Source organism: Anneissia japonica, unplaced genomic scaffold (genome assembly GCF_011630105.1).
Source record: "Anneissia japonica isolate Jap-2015-1 unplaced genomic scaffold, ASM1163010v1 scaffold1489_len2284818_cov182, whole genome shotgun sequence".
Taxonomy (NCBI): domain Eukaryota; kingdom Metazoa; phylum Echinodermata; class Crinoidea; order Comatulida; family Comatulidae; genus Anneissia; species Anneissia japonica.
Window position 1 is genome coordinate 1,411,794 of NW_022698455.1, and position 12,410 is coordinate 1,424,203.

At 33.2% G+C, this 12,410-nt stretch overlaps 1 long non-coding RNA gene across 1 annotated transcript; it reads right to left on the reverse strand.

The window, feature by feature from the left end:
• Positions 1-3,869: 3,869 nt before the first annotated feature.
• On the reverse strand, positions 3,870-10,445 carry LOC117102515. The gene is made up of 3 exons (XR_004444429.1): positions 10,350-10,445; positions 10,203-10,265; positions 3,870-4,655 (listed from the first exon to the last, which is right to left on the reverse strand). It is a non-coding gene; the product is annotated as an uncharacterized LOC117102515 (long non-coding RNA).
• Positions 10,446-12,410: the final 1,965 nt, after the last annotated feature.

Below are 12,410 nucleotides of genomic sequence, written 5' to 3' on the forward strand. Positions count from 1 at the left end.
TCGAAAGTGCATCTCAAGTATGCTATTTATCAAATGCCTTGAAGCAGTGCAGTTCACTTATAGAAGGCCTATGTTGATTCGGCCCTAAATTTTGTTTTGCTTTTCAGAAATAGACAAATGTAGGCCTATGTCACAAAGGTTAATTGATATACTATGTCAAGATAAAATAACAATTAATAATAATGGCCATTTTATTAAGAGATAATAAAAAAGTACAGCAAGATGATGGTATGCCTATAAGCATATTTCATTTTTCTCTGATACACTTGCTACAATTTGTTTCCAAGTACAAACTCATGCTACAGATTTCTTGCTATAAATGCCTCACACTTCTTGCTCCAGTTTTCTAGTCACATATCATAAAAGGCAGAAAAAACAAATTTGTTTCTTGTAAATAAGAACACAATACATAATAGAATGCACTATATAAACTACATGAAAGTACAATACCTGATCAAATTTAAATAAACAGAAGGCATACAGTAGTCGTCTAGCCTGGTGGTAATAAAGCAGATTGAGTGCATACTGTACTGATGTACTTCACCATACCTATTTCATCCTTTCTTATTTTACTTAGTGGTGACAGCCTAAAGACCAGGGGATGCGGCGGTGCCACGATGCGATGGGGTCCATTAGAGGTGTTGTAACCTGGGTCAAGAGGCAAATTAGGCCCCCAGAAGCTGAAACATGGTGAACCATTTGGATAGTTTCTAATACAAGGGAAGGGGTATATGGACCAATCAAAACTATACAATTATACTCATGGCTTACCGTATGCTATGAAGATAAATTATGGTTGAAATGACTCCAGACATCACCAAATGATGTCCAGGTTCAAATCCAACATACAGTACAGTACAACACTTAATTTTATTATTAAAATATAGTATTTCTTTAGTGACAAATTCCTCAGATTGAAAATACAAGTTCATTAACAATAACCTTCTTCATAATCTACACTTACTTACATTGGACCAAACAAGAATATTTTAATATGTCATCTGTTCTCAATATATTTTATCGAATCTCAACATATGTTGAGATTCAATAAAATATATTGAGAACAGATTTTTTTTATATAAAAAAAAGAGAATTTAAATTACTGTATATCCTGATGCCTTATGGTAGTCAAATATTAATATCAAATGTGAGTACTGACTTGTAGAAAATATTTACGACACATGAATATAAAAAATAACAGAAATTCCCATAGTTTTATATATTATAGCAAATTTTAATTTAAAAAAATTTTTTTGACCTAAAATTTGGTATCATCACAATTTAACTACTTTGCCTTTATAATAAATTCTGAAGAAAATTTTAACACAAATTGTTTTTATTAACATACAAAATCTATTTTAGTAAATATTTGATAAAAATAACAATAGTACAAACATGCCAAAAAATAATTTTATTATCTAATAAGGCTGTGATAAATAACAAAAATAATATTCATATTCAGCAAAATAAGAATATATGAATAACAACAATGGTATTGTCAGTCTTCTTGCATAAAGCACATCATGCTGAGACATTATGCCTCACATTTTTACCCCATTCAACGAATCAAACACCTACGGAGTTCCTTCGGGAAGGTTTACCTAATGTTGCAGCATCGGGATTTTAATGTATTATACCACAAGGTGGCAAGGGACAACTTGTATAATGTGGACACAAATAATTAAGAACCACCCTCAGATTTAAGCCCAAAAACCTTTCGTTTAGAAGCCTGAAGCTTTACTGTTCCGCCATTAGCTCCCGGTATGAATCTGTCTTACGAGGTCATTCATGAATAAATTTAACTAGTAAGACAGTGAATAAAATTAATTTTAAAGAAAAGAGTTGAGAAGAAGTATAGAATGTTGATGACAAATGACATAACACTTTCCATCCATTTATCCAGTCTGTTGTAATTAGCATACTCCAAGGAATGCGTGACTAGTGAGCCTATCTAGAAGAATGATTTTACTCAATGATATTGCAATCTGTACAAAGGCGCTGAATGGCGTTGTGACCTTTTCAAAACCATTTCACGACATAATTCATTGAGGTCCTTTTTTCAACATCAACTACGTGTCAAAGGTTATCATTTTTTTTAACCCTCAACATAATATTGTGACATTTGTTAATAAACTATTAAGTGTATTTAGTTAATTACTGTATCACTATGGAATCTTAAGATGCTACTGAGGTTGACAGAGCAATCTAGCAGTAGACAATATAGCGCCCCCACCCCACTATGCATACAACACCTCCTTATCAACAGTGGGTCAGGGAGATGCACTATTCACTGTAAACGTCATTCAAGGTGTTTGTGTATAGATACAAATTTTATCAAAATGGATGGTATCTTCGTGAAGTTTCTTTTTTTTTCTTAGCTCATGTAGGGTAAAGGGATGGCCCTGTCTACAGTGGTGGCACGAGTGGGGCACAGGTAGAATTTGCTCCCCACAACCCCCCCCCCCCCCCCCAAATAACATTATTTTGATTGTCAATCCCTAATATTGTAGCTAAAAAAATAATTTGGGCCACCTACTTAGCCATAAAATCTCTCCTTGTGAACTCTACCAGGGATTTTTTATTCCTGGACCTTGGATCCCCCCACCCCGCCGTCGGGGATATGTCGGACTCCCGGTCTGCAAACTTCATGAGCCACTGCACCGTTGACTGTTCAACCTTTGCAAAAGAGCTATAGAGGAAGCTTTTTGATAAAAGAATAGAAGTCAAGCAAACAGAAGAGATGAGATTGGAAGTAGAGTAGAAAGACGAAAGAGTAGAGGGGGAGTATAAAGGCCAACTCAGACAGCATCGTACAACGCAGCCCGACGCGATTTGTTGTCGCGTCGGGTCTGTGTGAGTTAAACGCAGACGCGATGGTGTGCGTCGGGGGCAGTCGCATCGTAGAATATTAAACATGTTTAATATTTCTCACGACGGCTTAAGACTGTCCCCGACGATAAATCTGCGTCGGCCGACGCTGTCTGAGTTGGCCTTTACTCTCATTCACTATTATGCCGGTGGGAATACATTTTATTTTGCTATGACTTCTTGCTATATTTTTTTAAAACTATTAACTAATTACATTTCTGATATTTACTTTAAAATTAAATGCACTATTCCTTGTTATACATTAACGTATATTACATATAATATGTAAAGGAAAAATAATTATTAGTATAAATTATCAATGCACTATTTATTACTTAAGGCATGATCCAGCTGCTGTCTCTTATACACATCTTGCCGCTGATGGAAAGGCGTAGTTTTTCAAATAAAGTATTATTTTAATATTTCTCACGACTGCTCAAGACTGTCCCCGACGATAAATCGGGTCGGGCTGCGTAGGCCGACGCTGTCTGAGTTGGCCTTAAAACAGAGTACTGATGATTAGTCAGAGGTACAGTACATGAGCTGGGAGGAACAGTACAGGATAGATTTCAGCTCAACAGAGCATTATCCAAAGAATTTATTTCTTTTAAACTCTTAATTATTTTATTGATGACGCTGATATACAAATTCATAGTAGACCTACAGGAAAGTAAATGTACATCAGTTTTACGACTTGAGCCATCCATATATTGATAACGATCTGTGTTTGGATTTCCATTATATATGTCATTATCCAAAGAACAATTACGCTATACTCCCAGCTCATTTATATAAAATTTGACGGATATATGACTTAGAAAATAATAAATTGTACTTATGATTGGAAGGTTCATCAGCAATAATGGGAACATGTGACGTAAAGCCATCGTTATCTTTTACTAATTATGGTTTTATTGTTTGTTTGCCATTGTAATATTCTGCATCGGGCATCATCCTTGTATGGTTCAACTATATATAGAAAGCACACGTGTACTTTAACATTCCAATTATGAGTCTGTTTTCTTTTATTCATTCTTTCTTTGTATGTATTAGTACAAAAAAAACGAGTATTATTTTTGTGCATTTATGACGCTAAAACAAATTGGGAAAACAAACATTTTTTAGCATTAACAATAATAAAATATAAACTGCAAAATGAATCAATAAATTAGGGAATATTAAAATACTAGAAGGAAGAATAAGAGCAAATTAGGTGCTTATTGAACATATCTATTAGAAAACAGTGCAAAAATATTAAATATGGAAAAACATTTAACTTTTTTTATGCTATGTAATATTTTCTATTGTAGAATAGTAGATTTTTCTAAAGTACTGTTAGTCCATACAACGCTGCTATGGTATTATTTCTGCCCTACTATACAAATATAATCAAATATTATAATGAAAATTTGTATCATTATTACAAAATATCCCATCAATGACACTTCCACCAGTAATATGAATCATAATTATAACATAGTTAACATTTTACATTGTTGATGATAAAATATGCTATCCAATTTTAAACTGGATTTTATAACAAATTACTTCTTCTGCAGGGCATAAAAACTAATAGACTAAAACATTTTTTACTTAGTTCTAATGAATATTGTAGAGTAATATTGACCTTTTTCTTTTATGTTACTACTGTATTTCATCAGAATCATAACAAACAATATCTTGCTATTGTCAAACTTAAGCAAAGTAGTTGGTCTATTGTTGCCATCAGAGAGAATCATGTTCTCAAATTTCTTGCAATTACCACAGCCTGTCAAATTGTAATTTATCTAAACGAGGAAATGAAACGAAGAAACATTTTTGCTGTATACAATCGATCGATTTAGCAATCAAAGTCACATGAGTAAACAAAACAACAATGCAACGTAACTATGGATATAGCTATGGCGACTGTGAGTTGTTTGATGTTGAATAATGTTGGTTGAAATGCTAGTAAATTATTTAAAATCAGTTGGAAATTAAGCTTGGGAATAATGACAGAATGGTTTGCTATCATATCAACTGATTTATCTAAGACACAAAAAGCATATTTTGGACGAAAAATTTGGAAGTGCAGTGAATGAGATACAGATAGTTGAATATTTAAAAACTGGGAGGACAGGGGTGTATCCACCTTTTTTCCATCTTTTCCCCCAGTTTTAAATATTCAAAAATCTGTATCTCATTAACCGCTTACAAGTTTTTCATCAAATATGTTTTTTGTATCTTAGAAAAATCAGATGTACAACATATCAAAAGATTGTTTTCATCCGGAGCCTGACGTTAACAATTGTATGCCTTTTCTTGCTATAATAATCATGTTATCAGTACCATTGTTTTGAAAATCATAACATTTACTTTTCCTATACTTTGACATTGACCCACTGTGTGACTGTAACTAAAAAATGTCATACCATCATTGTTGTTATGTTTTTTGAGGTTTTGGGAGGGGGTTTCAATAAAAAATGTCACGTGACTACTACTCGTTCCATCACTAAATTTTCTAAATTATTTAAACAAATCCTACGAACAAGGAGTACAATATTACTAAGTAAAAAACAAATAATAAAGACCTTAAGGTGAAAATAATGAGTTTGTTTTTGAAGGATACAATATATTCTCCAGGCTGAAAACAAATATTTGAAATTTAATGATCTAAATGAATAAGCATTAACAGTAAAAATGATATACTAATCATTATTTTTCAAACGTTTTTCAATTTCTCATCAGAGAATAGGTGTGCAAACTATGTAGCAATTGATAGGTCCATAGAGGATATAAATAAATCAAACCATAACATTAATTTTATTAAATTAATGTGCAATAAATTACACACTTCAAAGGTGCCACCTTTATCAAATACATCAAATTCACTAGGGAAGTTCGAAAGAACACACTATACCTCATTGAATGCATACATGAGAATAGGATAAAACTCAGATTTTCTTAACATCATTTTTTACTATTCTCCTGATAAAAGGCCAAGTATATTAAATTGCATCCATTTTTTAATCAGAATGCTGTGAATGTAAAAAATAGTATTTAAAGAGCTTTTTACTTATCATTATTAGTTTTTCTTTCAGCTTTCGCCTGACAATTCAAGCATGCTTGCTGCCGGCAACAAACTAATCGTGCGATATGACCATTCAGCAGAGCTCTGTTACATTAAACTCTGCCCGCTTTCATCATTGAACTGGTTTTGCTAAAATCTTAAAGGTTTTAAACAACTTTTACGAATAAATTTCTCCAAAAAAAATATAATTTTTCTTAGGTACATTATTAATTTTGTCACAGAAATTGAATAAAATACAATCATGAAAGAGGAAAAAAAGGTCTTTCAAACTTGCATCTGAAAGGTGGCACATAAAATAAGTTGACAGTTCATGTGTAGGAAATTTGACAGTGGTCATTGTACCCAGCTTCCAAGAATCTTTGAACTGTTCAATTTGTTTGGTCAGATTTTTTAGACTCTTACAAACATAGAGTATGTTCGCACTTTTCTTTCATAATATAGCCATTCTACAACAAAACATACGCAAGGATATATATTTATCAAATGCATACCACAGAACCATAATTTGAGAACTGAAACAGAATGAAAGACTTTATTAACCTGGCACTACAGTACAAGTAATCAGAACAGGTAATTAAATTCCAAATCGGTTAAAAGGAAAAACAATATTAAACAGAATCTGATATGTCACGCAATACAGGTCATGCTTAAGAATTCAATGAATCTGTTAGAAAGCCAACAATATCAACCGAGCAGTTAACTGCAGTGCAAGTGGCATTCCATAAAGAGAAAAATTGGTCCAAACTCATTGTGTAGGAATAGAGGTCAAGCAGTACCCTGCAACTAAAGCCAAAGTCAGCATCCTCACAAAAAAAAGCCGCTGCAAGGTAGCCTTAACAGGTGAGGGTCAGACCTGTAACCAGGAAGGGTTTTGGATTTGGCCGAACCCCTTTTTTGACCAGTTTACTAAGTATTTATCATTACTTTATCATTACATCTTAGTTACACTTAGGCTATAAAAAAATCCCTTTTCCATGAACCTGGTTATGGGCCTGGGCCTGGGACAAAAGAATTTCAATTGGAAAAATTGTTGCCTAGACCAACAACTTGAATAACACATCCTTAATTTGACTTTTACTGATCTCAATATACTCGCCAAGCAATATATCTAAAGATTTAATCGGCTTAAGATACAAGACCTCTATGTCTTAATTCTATTACTACTGTATTGGATATTTGGCAATTTTCTACCTGCATCCGTGGCCGAGGCACAAACACTTTCAACCAAAATCTTAACCGTGAATCTAATACTGAACAAAATTATAAATTTAAAAAAAAATTATAACCAAGATGATTAATTGCACTTGCAAGTGAAAATGCCATGTCTTATGTGACATCGACTTGCTGGAATTCAATAATGTGCAAAATCTTCGATTTTAATACCTTTTTTAGAATTCAGGAATGTGTCATAAAATATTTGCCATATAATGTTTATGAATTGCAGATGGAAAATTATCATTCTTTTATTTAATTCATATCAAAATGGTTTGTAAAACAAATTTTCAAGTTAAACAAAATTAGATATTTTTTAATTAATTTTTATTTTTAAACTAGACAATACAACAGTCATAGTTGATTATAGTTAAACTAAAAAAGTGTGGGTTACATTAACATGAGAAAAACTGACATAAAACACATCACAATATTACAAATACAACTGGATGCCACACAGTATAGTAACAGGATTTATCAATTTATAATAAATAATATTACTGCTTCCAGAATTATGGATAAAAAGGAGGTGCATGGACAAGGGTGCATGGACAAGGGCACATGCATCGCACTATGAAATTTGATGCGACATATTATACAAATATTTACTGGGTTAAGGGCATGGTTCAAATTATAGCCCAGGTGATCTGGAGGCTGTACTATGGCCATAATTTGAACTATGACCCGATTAAAATCCCAGTAAATATTTGTTTTATATACCACTACATAGATTTCCTGTTCTTGAGTGGTGAAGAAGTCTAGGCTAGGGCCTAGGCTAGGGCCTAGCCTAGGGCCTATTGTTATTCCTAGCCTACCAGTACAGTGTGCAGCCGAGCGATCATCAGCCGCTTCCAATTCATCAAATTTGATAAAATTAGTAGAAGCGCGCCCTCAACAATAGGCTTAGCATAATTTTCTACATTGCGAATTGCGAGAGGGCAAAAGAAAAAGAACTGTTAGCCAGGTATGACTGAAACTATTTCCCAGCTTTTAACCAATCAAATGCCTGGAATCTATATGTAGTTGGTATATAAACCCAAATATGGTATGTAATACTGTATGACATCATGAATATAAAGCTCTTCATACTATCAAATTTTAAGTGACAAATAAATGTGGTATGACCATATTCAGATGTAATATCATCTCCATGCCCAGACACCATGGGCACATCACACAAATTTGTCACATAAAATTCTGTGGTATGACCATATTTTAATGTAATATGTCATCATCCTGCCCAGGCATTATGGGACATCACAGAAATTTGTCACATAAAATCTGATAGTATGGGCAATTTATAACAAATAGTGCTTCCAGAATTAAGATACAAATAATGTGGTATGACCATATTTGGATACATGTCATCACCATGCCCAGGTATCACGCGACATCACAGAAATTTGTCACATAATATCTGAGAGTGTGGACAAATTATAATAAATAATGCTTCCAGAATTAAGTGAAATAATATGGTATGACCATATTTGGATGTAATATGTCATCATCATGCCCAGAGATAAATAATAATAATATGTCGTTCTTATATAGCGCTTAATGCACAGAAATTTGTTACATTAAAATAATAAAATCTGATAGTGTGAATAATTTATAATAAATAATGACTTCCAGAATTAAGTTACAAATAATGTGGTATGACCATATTTGGATATGTCATCAACATGTCCAGAAGATCATGGGACATCACAGAAATTTGTGACATCAAATTTGATAGTGTGGACATAGCCTTAATGACTCTAGCATACGACTTGTGGGATTTCAATGAGAATAGGAAGTAGTGCATGAGCTAGGATGCCATTTGGGTAAACTTCTAAATTCATTACTCTTCCCAAGATTCCCTCAAGATATGCACAGACTGCATGTAATACTAATATTAACATGCGATGCAGGTCTTGTTCCAAACATGGAGGATTTTATACCTTCATGTTCTAATGAATGATTTCATTCAGTATGCAATTCACTAAAGTCTGTTTCTCACGTAATATCTAAGGAATCGATAAGTCAATGTCACGTCTAAAAATAAGCATTAATTATTAAACAGACAGTAGTTTAATGATGATAAAGATTGCATGAAATTCCCTTTTTACACTCACTGCGAAATAGTATATTTTTTTTAAATAATTCATTTGAATTAGAAAAATATTATTAACACAGGAAGTAATTTTTTAAAGATTAGAGTTTTGTTTACATCACATGTTTACATCATATAACTAAGTATTTAGTCTGTGCTTAGAAAAACCTAAGATTTATTATGTATTAATACACTGATCATATATACTGTACTAGAAAATTATTATTATAATTATTAATATATGAGACATTATCATGATCTGATATGATATAATGAAGATAAAATAGAAGATGATGACATGTAGCACATATATTTACTCAGAAGAAAATTTAGGAATCATTAGGAAATCCAAAGGAAACCTGATCAGATTTGTCAAAAAATGACAGCGGCCTTGACAAGCAGGTTGCGGTCCTATTCGATTGAATTTGCTGCACACTGTGACAGTTAGCCAGTGGCATATCTATGGAGGAACTTGTGGGCGCACATCCACCAAAAAAAGCATATCTAGGCCCATGCTAATTCTCGGGCCTAGATATGTCACTGTGCATAGAAAAAGTTCATTTTTTACAATTTCAAAGATTCAAAAATGGTCGAAATTGAATATTATTATAGAGAAGTATACACCACCTCCATTTTGCAATCTTACAGTAAGTCAACCAGCCCACCATTACCACTATGGAAACTTAAGATCAATGCCTTAACTTATTCTTAATTTAAGCAGAACATGTCACTGGCAGACGACCACATACCCATCAACAGCATCGACTAACTAATTAACACATATTCTAAATTAAGAAACTAGCATGTCATATTGCAAATATTGATCTCTCGACCCTACATGGCAGCGCAAAAATGAATCTTTACTTTAATGTGATCGCATGCATGGCTTAAAAAGTTATCGATTTTGAGAACGTGTAAGTCGTTAGGCCTATGTTATGCAATGTTATTGTTAGTACTCACTGTCGCCATTCTCCTCATCTGAGGCCTTCTTCTTCTTCTTATTTTTCTTGAGAGCTTGCCCCACTTGAAATAAAACATATGCACAAAGTAATAATCAGTCCATTTTAGATCACATAATTCAAAAAACAAAATATTACAAATACATACTCATTAGTTGCTGATGTAAAACTCCTCTCCGACCTTCGCGAGCTCACTCCTGAATAGGCTCCTGGATACTGTGCTAATTTTTAACTGTCGCGCAAAAGCAAAATCAACAGCGCCCTCTAAAATGAACAACATTCTGATGGAGCAATGGGGGTTTATGTTTGTTTAATTTTTTTTCTCTCAACAATTATTAACAACGGAAACAGCAACCGTTCACGAAAAAAAAATTCATCATCATCATTTTCCTCCAAATATCACGGACAGGAACCTATATATAACATGGTTACTACAATAATAAACATTAGGCCTACAGTATTTTATCTGTGTAGGCCTATGTGAAATTTTCATATCTTTTCTTTTATGGAATGGACGTTATGATCTTAGTGGTTCCTGCCATTCGGTTACAAGCGATATACTTCTGATGATATTTTCAATCAATCATTCAATCAATTAATCTATCAACCAATCTATTATGAAATTACAATTTTATTTTTTTTTCCTCGAATTAACGCCCCCTAAATAAAATCTAATGGAAGCAACATCATTCTCAACACATTCAACAGAATTACATTTTTGTCTAATATGATCAGGTATTAACACATTTTGACGGTAATTCCGTGTTGCAATTCCACATTTACAGTGAAATTAAGGGCGTTTATCGTCCTCGAATAAATGCACACTCACAAATCAACAATGAAACGACCCGGGACGTTTATTCAAAAACACGGTACCGGGAGTTCAGAGACGGAGTGAGGGGCGAAGTCCTAGAGAAGATCCAGGGACAAAACTACTGGTGCCTAAAAATGGGTTATTTTGTACCAAGATAATTTGAGACATATTTTTTGAATTCTTTTTGGTCCACAAATCGTGGCCGACAGCTGTGATCTGTCTGCCCGGTGGGCTAAAGTCCCTCTGCCATGCAATTAAACATAATGTATTTTAAATTCAACCAAAATTAACAGTGTGGTTGTAATATGTACATAGGTCAAAAGTGTTAATGACTCAACAGGAGCACTAAACGCTGTTTTTCTATATCACTATGATTCCGATTATCGAGTATTAACTTTTAACAAGTTTAAATTGCCTACAATTACCGGAGACTTGGCAAGTATTTGCACGGCCACTGTATAGCAAAACGCAATTAGGCGTAGACCTACACTGCAATTCAGAGGAGCAACTACACAACTAACACTACGTAACCCCACGTACTCCCCTTCTCTCACAAAAACACACATTTTTTTTATTATTATTATTATTATTATTTATTTTTATTTGGTTTCGTTGATTTTTTGAATTTAACAATCCAACGTACGATTGCTATATTTTGAAAATGATGTCATAATCTTAGGTCCCATTGCAAGGATTAAATTTCATCATGATTATATTGAAAATAAAGTCAGTGAAACCTCTGTCGTGAGTTCAAAGAATTATTTATATTCACTGCCGTGATTCATATGAAACACGTTTACATTGAGATGACACTGCAAATTCTATCCTCGTACAAACGTCTAAACTGCTAGGGTGATCATCTGAAGAGGGCGGCAACACAACAATTTACCAACGCTGAAAGTTCATGATAAATTTATTTTGAAATTTTTTGCCACAAATTTAAGACGATATCTTTGTATTTCATTCTCGTATTAATTTGCATGCAGTACCTTAATTTATATGACCTACAACAATTTTCATTGGTCATGAAAGATTCATTCCAACGTTTACACTGCCGTAAATGTTTCCATTCATTATCTGTATTGCAATGAACAAACTACAGTCTAACAGATGATACAATATATAAATTATCTTTTTGTATTACTATCTTTTTATTATTATTTCATGCTATATTTTTTTTATATCAAATACATTAAAAATATTAAGCGATACAAGTATTTATTATTATTACAGTTTTTTTTTTCTACGACGTGGCAACAAACGACACATAGTCTATTTGTCACGACACCTGAGCTGATTCAGGCTGTATATAAGCAATATTTTGTTTTGTAATTGTTTTTAGTTAGCACTGATGACGCCTAGGAAACAGGGGCAACATGTTTGTGAATAAATGGT